The 13041-nt window shown below is 47.5% G+C and overlaps 2 long non-coding RNA genes across 4 annotated transcripts in view; one reads left to right on the top strand and one right to left on the bottom strand.

Moving 5' to 3' along the window:
- LOC103348244 (uncharacterized) overlaps nucleotides 1-7660 on the top strand; it is a 27512-nt gene extending 19852 nt beyond the window's left edge. Inside the window, exon 3 of one of the 2 annotated variants that reach the window (XR_016216042.1) lies at nucleotides 7259-7660. This is a non-coding gene — a long non-coding RNA (uncharacterized LOC103348244). Of the gene's footprint in view, nucleotides 1-2184; nucleotides 4630-7258 lie in introns of those variants that run through there. The other variant, XR_016216041.1, reaches the window with a different exon arrangement.
- LOC149123439 (uncharacterized) overlaps nucleotides 4771-13041 on the bottom strand; it is a 13727-nt gene continuing 5456 nt past the window's right edge. For both annotated transcript variants that reach the window (XR_016216045.1, XR_016216046.1), the window contains one exon: nucleotides 4771-6935. This is a non-coding gene — a long non-coding RNA (uncharacterized LOC149123439). The remainder of the gene's footprint in view (nucleotides 6936-13041) is intronic.

Genomic DNA, 13041 nt, shown 5'->3' with positions numbered 1-13041 from the left:
TGAACTTTCCCTCTGTGTCTCCCTCTCTCTGTCTGTACCTCTGCCTCTCAAATAAATAAGTAAATCTTCAAAAGATAATAGTAGAAATTAATGAAAGTCAGAATAGAAGCATCGATGAAACAATTAGTCTTTGAAAATATCAATAAAACTGACAAATCCCTAGAAAGACTGATAAAAAATAAGAGAGAAGACACCAACTATTAATATCAGGAACAGAGCAGCAGAAATCAACACAGATCAAAAGGACAAAAAAGAAATACTACAAACAATTGCAAACACATAAACTTGGCAAATGAACTGGACAAATTTTTTTTGAAAAACACAAACTGTCATAATTCACCCAATACATGGACGATCATTTGGATAGCCCTCTAACTGAAAGAGGCTGAATTGTTAATTTAATAACTACTCACAAAAAGAAATCTCTAATCCCAGACAGCTTCACTGGAGGATGCTAGCCAATATGTAGAAGCGATTAACAGCAATCTGCACAATTTTTTCCGGAATACAGAGAGGAAATAGTTCCCAACTTATTTTATGAAGGTACTATTACCTTGATATAAAAACCATGCAAAGACGGTTTAACAAGAGAATTAAGCCGGCGCCGTGGCTCACTAGGCTAATCCTCTGCCTTGCGGCGCCGGCACACCAGGTTCTAGTCCCGGTTGGGGCGCTGGATTCTGTACCGGTTGCCCCTCTTCCAGGCCAGCTCTCTGCTGTGGCCAGGGAGTGCAGTGGAGGATGGCTCAAGTGCCTGGGCCCTGCACCCGCATGGGAGACCAGGAGAAGCACCTGGCTCCTGGCTTCGGATCAGCGCGACGTGCCGGCCACAGCGCACCAGCCGTGGCGGCCATTGGAGGGTGAACCAACGGCAAAAGGAAAACCTTTCTCTCTGTCTCTCTCTCTCACTGTCCACTCTGCCTGTCAAAAAAAAAAAAAAAAAAAAAAAAAAAAAAAAAAGAAAGAGAATTAAATACCTATATTCTTCATAATCACAGTAAAAAATTCTTAACAAAGTATTAGCAAACAGAATACAGTAATTCATTAAAGGTAACATACCATGATGAAATGGGATTTATTGCCAAGATGTGATATGGGTTTAATATTAAAGATCAGCCAATACAATTCACCATCTTAACAAGGCTAAAGGAGAACAGTCACATGATCATGTCAATCAACACAGCAAAAGCGCATGACAAAATTTAATACCATCAATGATAAAAGCTCTCAGAAAAATAGGAATGAAGACATCCTCAACCTGATAAAGACTATTTATAGAAACTACACCACTTAGCACTATACTTAATGATGAGAAACTAAACACTTTCCCCTAAAATTGAGAACAAGATTTCCCTACTTATTTTTTAAGATTTATTTATTTATTTGAAAGTCAGAGTTACACACAGAGAGAAGGAGAGGCGGGGGGGGGGGGGAGAGGTCTTCCATCTGCTGGTTCACTCCCCAAATGGCCACAATGGCCAGAGCTGCGCTGATCCAAAGCCAGGAACTAGGAGCTTCTTCCGGGTCTCCCACGTGGGTGCAGGGGCCCAAGGACTTGGGCCATCTTCTACTGCTTTCCCAGGCCATAGCAGAGAGCTGGATCTGGATCGGAAGTGGAGCAGCCGGGTTTAAACTGGCGCCCATATGGGATGCTGGACAAAGCAGGTGGCGGTTTTACCTGCTATGGCACAGCACTGGCCCCTCACTACTTTTTTTAAAGTTGATTTGTTTACTTATTGGAGAAGCAAAGAGAGAAAAAGAGGCAGAGAGAAACAGACAGAGGGAGAGAGAGAGAGTACCCCCAATCTGCTGATTCACTCACCAAAAACCCATAATAGCCAGGGTTGGACTGAGACCAAAGCTCAAAGTCAGAAACCCAATCTGAGTCCCCCACTTGGGTGGCAGGAACCCAACCACTTGAAGCCATCACTGCTGCCTCCTCCTAGGGTCTGCCTTAACAGAAAGCTGAAGTTAGTAGCAAGAGCTGGGGATGGAACCCAGGTAATTCTGATATGGGACACAGGTGTCTTAACCACTAGGCTAGACAGAAATTCCCCATTTTTTTTCACTCTTAGTTAACATAGTTAAAATAATTAATTAGAACTCATAAGTGTGTTCAGCAGTGCAATATATATATATATATATATATGATAAACAACCGAAACTAATTATATATCTCCATAGAACACACAGGTACTGGGGCTGGAGCTGTGTTGTAACAGGTGATGCCGCAGCCTGCAGTGCCAGCATCCCATATGGGCGCCAGTTTGAGTCCCAGATGCTCCACTTCTGATCCAGCTCTCTGCTATGGCCTCGGAAAGCAGTAGAAGATGGCCCAAGTTCTTGGGCCCCTGCACCCATGTGGGAGACCTGGAAGAAGCTGCTGGCTCCTGGCTTCGGATCAGCACAGCTCTGACCGTTGCGGCCAATTGAGGAGTGAACCAGCGATTGGAAGACCTCTCTCTATCTCTCTCTGCCTCTGGCTCCCTGTAACTCTGCCTTCAAATAAATAACTAAATCTTAAAACACACACACACACACGGACACCAAAATTAAAAAATGATAAGACTTAGAGTTGCTAAAAAATTGCTTAGGATTAAATCGAACAAAACACATCCAGAACTTTTATGTTAACAGCTGTATAATGCTGCTGAAAGAAATCAGTGAGGAACTAAATAAAAAGAGGACACATACTGTCTCTATGGATTGGGAGACTCCACAGAGCAAAGATGTTAATTCTCCCCCAGCTCACAGGCTCCATTTTGGGGAACTAGGCAGGAAGATTCAGTGAGAAGCATTGAGCTAGAATATTTTCTCAAGAGCTCTGTGCAGCCCTGCATTGTAGCTCTATTCCCCTTCTCTGTCAATCCAAGTATGCTCACTTTCCCATGATGCACCAATGCCTTATCCAGGACCAGGAAGGAGGAGAGACCATGATGGCCTCTGGAAGTTAAGCTCCACGTGGCTCCACCATGAAACCTCCAGAAAGTCTCACGTGCACTAAACTCCACTCTGCTTGTATATTCAGTGAGGAAGCCGCCCCTATCTCACAAAAGACGCTGATATCGTGGAAGCAGCCCTTCTTCTGCTGTTGGTTATGGGCCACACAGGTGGCTCCTCCTCTCGCTTCCTCCCATGGTCTCTCACAGAGAATGCTCTGGCCCATTCATGACCGATGTCTCTCCATGTGGGGTGGCCCCCCCACACGCCTGAGTGTGTATTCACTATCTCTCTTTTAGATAAACCCTGCTGTCACTTGGGCACTGTACCTATGCCTTGGTTTTGAATTCCTATCACTGTGCGGGCAAGAACTTGAAAAAGAAATTAACAGGTTGAATGTAATTCCTATTGAAACCGTATAAAGTTTGAGACACTATAAATAAGCAAGATTATTCTAAAAATTTATATGAAAAGGCAAAGGGACTAAGATAGTTCAAGCAATTTTGGAAAAGAAGAACAAAGTAGGGGGAATCATTGTATTGGATTTCAAGATTCTGAAGAGCTGGAAAAGTCGTAGGCACACAGACTGATGGATCAGACTAGGGAGTGTGGAAGAAGACCTGTACAAATATAACCTCAAATTTTTTGTTGTGGTTGCAAAGGTCATTCAATGGAGGGGAAATAACCTTTTCAACAAATGAGTGGACATTCATGGGCAAAATATGAACCTTGACCTAAGTCCCAAATCCTAGACAAAAATTAACTCAAAATGGATCATGGGCTTACGTGTAAAATGTAATGCCAGAAAACCTCTAGAAGAAAACATAAGATAAAATATCAGGGATTTAAGACTGGGCAGACTTCTTAGACTTGACACCAAAGGCAGGACCCACAAAGGGAAAAAAGTTACAAACCAGACTTGAGGAAAATCAAAAGCTTTTGCTCGGTGAAACACCCTGTGAATAGGAGGAACAGAAAAGTACAAACTGGGAGAATATGTTAGTAAACCACTTACCCAAATAGGACTAGCATGGTAGGTAGAATAAATAAAGATGCTTCCAAATGCAGCAAAGAAGTCTAAATAATCGTATTAGAAAATAGGTGTGATGGCATACACAAATGGCAAAGAAGCAGATGAAAAGGTCTTTGGAGAGGAGGGAAATTCTTACCCATTAAGGAAATGCAAATTAAAACCATGACAAATAGTATTGCTGCTCAAGGCTGGTAAGGATGCAGAGAAACCAAATCCCTCATAGCTGCTTGGTGGAAAGGTAAAAATGCTACAGCCTTTCCGGAAAACAATTTGGCAGTTTCTTTAAAAGTAAAGATGCCAGGCTGGTGGTGTGGCTCAGCAGGTTAAACCGCTGCTTTCAATGCTAACATCCCATATGGTCACCAGTTCGAGTCCCTGTTGCTCCACTTCGGATCCAGCTTCCAGCTAATGCACCTGGGTGGGCAACAGATGATGACCCAAGTACTCCTGCCACCCACATGGGAGACTCTGATGATGTTTCAGGCTCCTGGCTTCAGCCTGGTCAAGCCTTGGCTATTGAAGTCATTTGAGGAAGTAAATAGTGGATTGAAGATCTCTCTCTTTCTGTCTCTCCCCCTCTATTGCCCTGCATAAAGAAATAAGTAAATAAGTATATATACACAAATGTTTTAAAAATAAAGATGCTACCACTGCATATCCCAGCAATTGCATGCCTGCTTCTTTTCCTTTCAAGGAACAAAGACCTGAGTTCACACAAAAATCTGTGCACTATATATATATGTGTGTGTGTGTGTGTGTGTGTGTGTGTGTGTATATTTGGCAATCTTATTAATAACAGCCCTAAATTGCAACAACATAAGCATCTTTCAAAGACAAAACTGTTTCTGTAAAACAGAGTGCATCCATACTCTGGAACACCTCTCAGTGAGAATATTCATACTAGAGATACCTCCCATGAACTCCAGAAAATTTCACTGAATGGAAAGTTCAAGCTTCAAAGACTGTATATTGTTGGATTTCATTTACAATGGTAGAAATGGAGGAGAGTAATGGTTTTGCAAAGGGTGAAGGAGAGGGTAGTGTGGGAAGGAATTTGATGGTGTTGCCACCTTCTAACTCCCTATGCACCCCACTACCTCCCTGCACATCCCATAACTCCCTGCACACCCCACTAACTCCTTATGCATCCCACCCAGGACTGTACATTTTGCTCTGCAGTGACTCTGGCTCCTTGGCTACATGAGGATGGGCATCCCCCATTACTCTGGAGAAAGCATCCCCCAGCTTCTCACAGTTCACAGCCACAGCAGCTCCCCCGGGGTCTCCTGAACCCCACAGTGGTTTGTGTTCCCAGGGGAAGCCCGCTCCTCTTTGTGAAAGTGTAAGGAGGGAAGTGATAGGTTGTGAATCAATACAGCCGCTGAGAAATGTTTATCTTGAGCAGAGAGCAAATAAAAGCAGGCTAGCGAGCCCTTTATTGCCTGTGGCGTGGTCAGATCCAACTTCAGCAGCTGGAGTCGGCAGCCACGTCTGGCAACCACTATTTTTGATGGAGTGCTGAAGACGGGCGGGAAGACTTGTGAAGCCTCGTACTTGCTATGTATTTACTCTAAATTGTTTCCTGAGTATGTGCATTTTTTTTCTTTCCAAAGCCATCAGAGCAGCTTTGGAAAACTGTGTGAAGGCAACTCCTGAGCACCTACATATGTGGGGGGGGGGGGGAGGATGAGAGAGAGGGAGAGAGAGAGAGAGAGAGAGAGAGAGATTTAAGATTTCTGCAAGATTCTCCAGGAAAACTCTCCTGTGTCTCTCCAGCAGTGGCTCTCACACTTACATCTCAACCTTGCTTCAGGTGCTGTTGAAAACACAGACTGTTGGATGTTGCTCTGAGAATTTCTGCTTCAGTTAAGTCTGGGTTGGGACGCTAGAATTTTGGGCCATCTACGACACCTTCCCAACTAGGATGCTCATACTCCTGGCCCAGAGACCCTACTGCTGCCTTTTTAAGACAGGGCTGCTCTCCCAGCCTTATCCAGCTGAACAGAGATTTACATCAACGGTTCAGGTGATGTTTTGAGAACGAGCATCTTAAATCTCCAGGATTTTTTTTTCCTGAGCTGAGCAGAATTTCCAGGAGTGCACAAAAAGATGAAAGAACTGACCCAACCTTTGTCTGAAACTGGAGCAGCCACGCACAGTCTGAGACCCACAGGGATACACTTGGGGCAGAGGGGTACGAGCATAAGGAGTATGAGCATAAGGCTTGGCCATCCGGAGGTATATTACAGGTCACAGCGCTGTGAGTCTCTTTAGAATATGCCCTTTGCGGCTGGCAGCCCATATCAAGGTGCTGTTTTGAGTCTTGGCTGCTCTGCTTCATATCTAGCTCCTTGCTAATTCACCTGGGGAAGCAGCAGAAGATGGCCCAAGTGCTTAGGTCTCTGCCACTCATGTGGGAGAATCAGATGGGGTTCTAGGCTCCTGACTTGGGCCTAGCCCAGCCCGGGTCATTGGTGCCATTTGGAGAGCAAACCAATGCCTTTCTAAAAATAAAGTAAATCTTTAAATAGAATATTTCTTTTGAGGATCCCCTTAACTTTCAGGAAGCCAGCATGCAGAATTGTCAGAAAGTGTCCTTGGATCAGTAGCTGTGGAGGGTCAGAGGGAGTGTTGGACATACGCGACACCCTGCAAAGCAGAGCCAAGGAGCCCCAGCCCACCCCAGGGGCCCTCTGTGGGGGGGGATGACCCTTCAGTGCTGTCCCAGGGAGGGCTACAAAGTTGCCTTTTATGTCCCCAAGTGGGTAAGTTCTTGGATGTGGGGCTCCCTGGAAGAGAAGACACGATCTTCCCTGAGGCTCTCTCTGCTCCTGGGGCAGATCCAGTGATCCATTACAGAATCCAGTCCTGCCAAAGAGATCTGATGTCGGCGCAGATTGAGGTCACATGTCTCAAAGGCCTTCATTCAACATTATAGGTGATCGCAGATTTAATTCCTACCCTGAGTACAAATGGAGAGAGCTGTAAGAAATTCCTTTGACTCAAATAAAGACACACAAATAAGCCTTACTGAAATTAGTCACATTAGGAATGACCATAAATGCTCATGAAAGAGACTTGATTCCCTGAGATCCATTCACCACTTGCCCTCTATAGTCAGCAGTATGTTGTTCACATGAAAGACTACATTTCCCAGCCTTCCTTGGGGGATGGGTGTGGCCATAGGATCAGGGTCCAGCCAATGAGACATAACCAGAAGTGTTGAGTGGCAGCCTCGTGGACCTTTCCCTAAAAGACAATTGACCTATCCTCTTTTCTCTACAGGGCATGTGATGTTACCATCTTGGATCATAAAGACCAGAGCCTAGCTTAGAGTGAGCTATGGTGGTTGACTGGGGAACTACAACGAATCTATAGAGCAAATCCCGGATTCATGGGAACGAGAAATAAACTTTGTTCTTGTGTAAGTCACCACAATGGATCTCTATGCCTTGCAGTCAGACCTGATCCTAACTAACACAAAGGCATACGTATTTGACAATGTTGAGCATACATTTTTGTGCCTGTTTATTTGGGGAGCATGAGAATGGCTTTTTGGCAAACGCACAGAAGCCACACATAAAATTGCAAGAAATGTTGGCCGTTCTGATTGGCCAGCCTGAAGATTCATTTCTTTGTCCTTAGGCTTTGTGGTATCAACATGAAACACTTTTTATTTCTGTCTAACAACAAAATTCAGAGACATCAGTTTATCATCATTTATATGTTAATCGCATTTAGATAAATGACGCTGTGAACAAAGTACATCTCACAGTATGTGGAAAACATATGGGCGCTCATCTACAAGGGGTTGTTAATTTTACACTTCCCATCTGGAGCCCATGAAGGATCTGTTCTCGGAGACAGTAAAGAGCCAAGGTCACGCTAAACCATCACACTTGCAGTGAGGACAAAATCTTGAGATCAGGAGTTATCATGCCTATAGCAATTCTAGGAAGACCCAATACTGCCTCCTACTCACCAGAGCTGCGCCAACCCGGAGCCAGGAGCCAGGAGCTTCTTCTGCGCCTCCAATGCAGGTGGAGGGGCCCAAGGACTTGGGCCATCTTCTACTGCTTTCCCAGGCCATCAACAGAGAGCTGGACTGGAAGTGGAGCAGCTAGGACTCGAACTGGTGCCCACATGGGATGCGGGCACTGCAGGTGGAGGCTATACCCCCTACACCACAGTGCCAGCTCCAGCTCTCTGTTCTGGGAAAGCTGGTCTGGGATGCGACAGACCCCATTGGTTTTGAATGACAGCATACTTTGAATTTCAATATTTGTGTCCAACCAATCCTGATGGGTAATCAGTATGGTTGTAAAAGAAATGTTTGGAAAAGAAATGTAAAACATACACGTGTCAGTTTTTTAGACAACCTAAGAGGGAAAGCAGGTGGAATGGCAGAGAGGGGTAGCAGCCTTGCTGGATCTCAGAAGCTCAAGGGTTTGCCTTCAACAGCCCATACCTGTGCCTCATTTGCTACACAGCAGAAAAAGCCAGAAAGGCCTGGGAGTTGCCTGCAGCCGGCCCACTAATGGGGTGCCAGGGTACGAACCCCACCTGCTGTCGGACGTGGAGGAGCCTGAGGGATAGCTCGTGTTCTTGGGAGCCCTTCCTGACAACTCAGTCTTATTTTTATTTATCTATTTGAAAGTCAGAGTTGCACAGAGAGAGGAGAGGGGGAGAGAGAGAGAGAGAGAGAAAGAGAGAGAGAGAGAGAGAGAGAGAGAGAGAGAGAGAGGTCTTCCATCCGATGGTTTACTCCCCAGTTGGCCACAACAGCTGGAGCTGTGCCAATCCGAAGCCAGGAGCCAGGAGCTTCTTCTGGGTCTCCCACGCAGGTGCAGGGACCCAAGGACTTGGGCCATTTTCTACTGCTTTCCAGGCCATAGCAGAGAGCTGGATCAGAAGTGGAGCAGCCGGTCTCGAACCAATGCCCATATGGGATGCTGGTGCTTCAGGCCAGGGCATTAACCGTTGCACCACAGCACCAGCCCAGTCTCAGCCTTGCTGTCTCCTTCCCGTTACTCTCCCAGACAGCCTCACGGGCTGCCCCCGGAACGCCTCTTAGGAAAGCACTTGCTATGCATCCTTGTGTGGTATTGGGTGCCTGGGGAACACGACCAGTGACAAGAGTGTTCTGTGCCGTTAACCAGCTCGCTTCTCTTGCTCTGTGTTCCCTGTCTGGACACTGCAGGCAGTAACTTCCTCACTTACGGCTCAGGGTGGGGGCTTGTCACGAAGTTGAAACAAGGACCACGTGCACTGCAGGTAGCCTGTGGCAGCGTCTGGCACAGCCTCAGAGCTCGATCCTTGCAGAGGTAGAGGGGGCACCCGGTTTCTCCATCTCTGTCTCAGCCCCTTTCCCTTTCCCTCCCAAGCACGGATTGCCAGCTGGGAACTTCTCTAGGACTGCGGCGTTGTGTTTTGCTCATGCCTCTCAATGGCTTGCAAATTCTTGCAAGGCCCAGTGTAACCAACCATTCCAACAGTCTGGGACTGTCCCGGTGTTAGTGCTGAAAGTCATTATGGCCTGGGGCTGGCGCTGTGGCACAGCGGTTAAAGCCGCTGCCGGCAGTCCCAGCATCTCATATGGGCGCTGGTTCAAGTCCCGGCTCTTCAACTTCTGATCCAGCTCTCTGCTATGACCTGTGAAAACAGTACAAGGTGGCCCAATTCCTTGGGCCCCTGCACCCACGTGGGAGACCTGGAAGAAGCTCCTGGCTCCTGGCTTCAGATCGGCACAGCTCTGGCCGTTACGGCCATCTGGGGAGTGACCCAGCAGATGGAAGACCTCTCTCTCTCTCTGCCTTTTCTTCTATCTCTGTGTAGCTCTGACTTTCAAATAAATAAATAAATCTTTTAAAAAAAAGTCATTATGTCCTGGGAAGATTGAGATCATTTTCATTCTATGTGTCTCCTGTTTATAATGACATCTTACCATTTAAGCATTGAGACTGGCATACAGTGAATTTCAATAAATACTTGACAAAGGATTGATAAGTGGACATGCATGACATGGCACGGCATGCTTTGTGGTCTTTCCTCTCTAGGGGAGTGTTCGTGGGGGCTGAGATTTGCAAAATAATGCCTCCCCCAAGATAGCCTACTCTGGAGCGTCTGTGCCCAGATTGTATGGCCTGGGGGATTAAGGTTGCTGGTGGAAGCAAGGTTGCTCACGACTTACCTTTAAATGGCAGATGACCTGGCTTATGGGATGGGCCCAGTGTAATCACAGGGAGCAGGCAGGGAGAGTCCAGGGGAAGCTGTGACTACAGAAGACACACAGGACCAGAAGGACTCAACTTTCTGCCCTCACAGCTCCAGGTGTGAAAGGAGAGGGCTGCCGGCTAGACAGCACAGGCAGCAGCCTTGAGATGAGAAGCACAGAGGTGGCTCCTCCCCCAGAGCCCCCAGAAGGTAAAGCGGCCCTGCCCACATCTGCATGGCAGCCCGGAGGCCTGTGTCAGAAGCATAAGATGACGAATTTGTGCTTTAAGCCGCTGAGTTTGAGCTGGTTTGCTACAGCTGCAGTAAAGGAGTCATACAGACACCTTCTAGAATCTTCTGAAAGCTACAGGGACTTCCTGCCAGGAAGAAACAAAGGCATCCAACCTAGGGACTTCCCGCACTGGGACCTCCAGGTGACAAACGGCTGCTCTGACATCAAAAGCCAGGTTCCAGATGGAAAGCAAGATGTGGCTCCCCCAAACACCGTGTACGTTGCTGGGCTTGGGGCACATGATTGCTGGGAATAGACCAAGTATCTGGGGTCACGGCCACGTGCCACCCTCATGGCTGAAGTTGAGCATGAGAGAGCTCCAGTGTATCCATCCCAAGCACTGTGCACGTTGCCTTATAGACCAAAGAGGTCTGTTTTGTCTCAGGGTTCTGGAGGTTTTGGGGTCTAAACAGCCCGGCACAGGATTTTGCGAGGACCCTCCCGAGCTGTACTGCTTCAAGGTGAGAGCATTTGCGAGTGTCTGCATCTGTGTGGTCCTTCTCCCATCTGCACCTCTGGCATCCCATATGGGCACTGGCTGGAGACCTGGCTGCTCTGCTTCTGATCTGAATCTCTGCTAATGCACCTGGGAAAGCAGCAGAAGACGGCCCAAGTGCTTGGGACCCTGCACTCTTGTGGGAGACCTGGAAGGAGCTTGTGGCTCCTGGCTTTGGATTGGCCTGGGGGTCTGGCCATTGTGGCCATTTGGGGAGTGAATCAGTGGATGGAAGACCTCTCTGTCTCTTTCTGTCTCTGCCTCTCTGTAACTCTGCCTTTCAAATAAATAAATAAATCACTAAAAAAAAAGCCACTGGATTTAATCATGGAGGTTGCCTTCTAATGACCTTATCCAATCAAGTCACTTTCTAAAGCCCTTGGAGTTTCTATGCTCTTAATACCCTTAACATTGACCTTTGGCGTTTGGACCCCTGCAGGAGCTCTGGGGGACAGATCGTATTGATACCATAGCAACTGGCCCTGAGGCTGGGGGATAGATTGTCATTCCCTGTATCACTTGGATCAGCTTCAGTTTCTCTCCTGTGTGCATACAGGGGCGGGCCTTTTCATTCAGAATTCCAAGTTTCCCTTTGGAAAATACACTGTGCTGGGGGCCCCATGGGGCTAACACGGATGGTGGTTTTTTCCACCATCTGATGCTCAGGGTCGGCTCTGGTGATGACCTGGCTAGCAGCAGGTCTGCATTCTGACCGACATGCACACAGGGGATGTTGACCCAGACTAGAGGGGGCCCCTAGATGTCTCCTTTTTAAATTTCAAAGATTTTGGCTGGCGCCGAGGCTCACTAGGCTAATCCTCCGCCTGCGGCGCCGGTACCCCAGGTTCTCGTCCCGGTTGCTCCTCTTCCAGTCCAGCTCTCTGCTGTGGCTCGGGAAGGCAGTGGAGGATGGCCCAAGCGCTTGGGCTCTGCAACTGCATAGGGGACCAGGAGGAAGCACCTGGCTTCTGGCTTTGGATTGGCACAGCACGCCAGCCGTAGCGGCCATTTAGGGGGTGAACCAATGGAAGGAAGACCTTTCTCTCTCTCTGTTTCTCTCTCTCTCTCTCTTTCTTTCTCTCTCTCACTAACTCTGCCTGTCAAAAAAAAAAGATTTATTTTATTTATTTGAAAGCCATAGTGACAGAGAAAAGGATGGGGTGGAAAGGAGGGGGAGAGAGAGAGAAAGCGAGAGCGAGAGCGAGAAAGAAAGAATCTTTCTTCTGCTGCTTCACTCTCCAAATGACTGCAACATCCAGGGCTGAGCCAGCCTGAAGCCGGGAGCCTGTAGCCCCATCTGGGTCTCCCACATGGGTGCAGGGACCCAAGTACTTGGGTCATCTTCTGCTGATTTCCCAGGTGCATTAGCAGGGAGTTAGATTGGAAGCAGAGCAACCAGAAGTGGAACAGGTACTCCCCTATGGGATGCCAGTGTCACAGGTGGTGGCTTAAGCTGCTGTGCCACAGTGCTGGCCCTGTCCCAGATGTGTTAGCATCACCCAGCATTCCAGGCACAGATGGGCATCGAAGCAGAGGCCCAGTGCAGGAAAGCACCCCAAATCTACATCATATCCTGTGACTACATTGTGTAAGCAACAAGACCAGTATTTAAAAAAAATTAAAGCAGCAGACTGCAGATGTCATTCCAAGGGGGTGCTGTGCTTTCCAGGGCCAGGTGTACAGATGGCTCATTTAGTTTTCCTTGGCCACTGTTGAAATCTGACTGTGGGTGCTGGTACCCATCTCTCTAATCTGTCTTCTCAAGCACTCAGATCTGAGCAACTTTCAGCTACTGGAAACAAAGGAAGACCCCCCCCCCCCATCACCATAGTCACTTTTCTTTTATTTTCTTTGTTTTAAGATTTATTTACTTATTTTGAAAGTCTGAGTCATAGAGACAGAGACAGAGACAGAGACAGAGGGAGAGGGGGAGAGAGAGAGAGAGAGAATCTTCTGTCTGCTGGTTCACTCCTCATATGGCCACAACAGCCTGGGCTAGGCCAGGCCGATGGAGCCAGGAGCTTCTTCTGAGTCTCCCACATGGGTGGCAGGGGCCCAAGGACTTTA

This window comes from Oryctolagus cuniculus, chromosome 11, assembly GCF_051225735.1.
Source record: "Oryctolagus cuniculus isolate XC-2025 breed Fujian yellow rabbit chromosome 11, ASM5122573v1, whole genome shotgun sequence".
NCBI classification, from domain to species: domain Eukaryota; kingdom Metazoa; phylum Chordata; class Mammalia; order Lagomorpha; family Leporidae; genus Oryctolagus; species Oryctolagus cuniculus.
The sequence above is the reverse complement of the archived record's forward strand: the minus strand, read 5'-3'. Positions and strand labels throughout refer to the sequence as shown.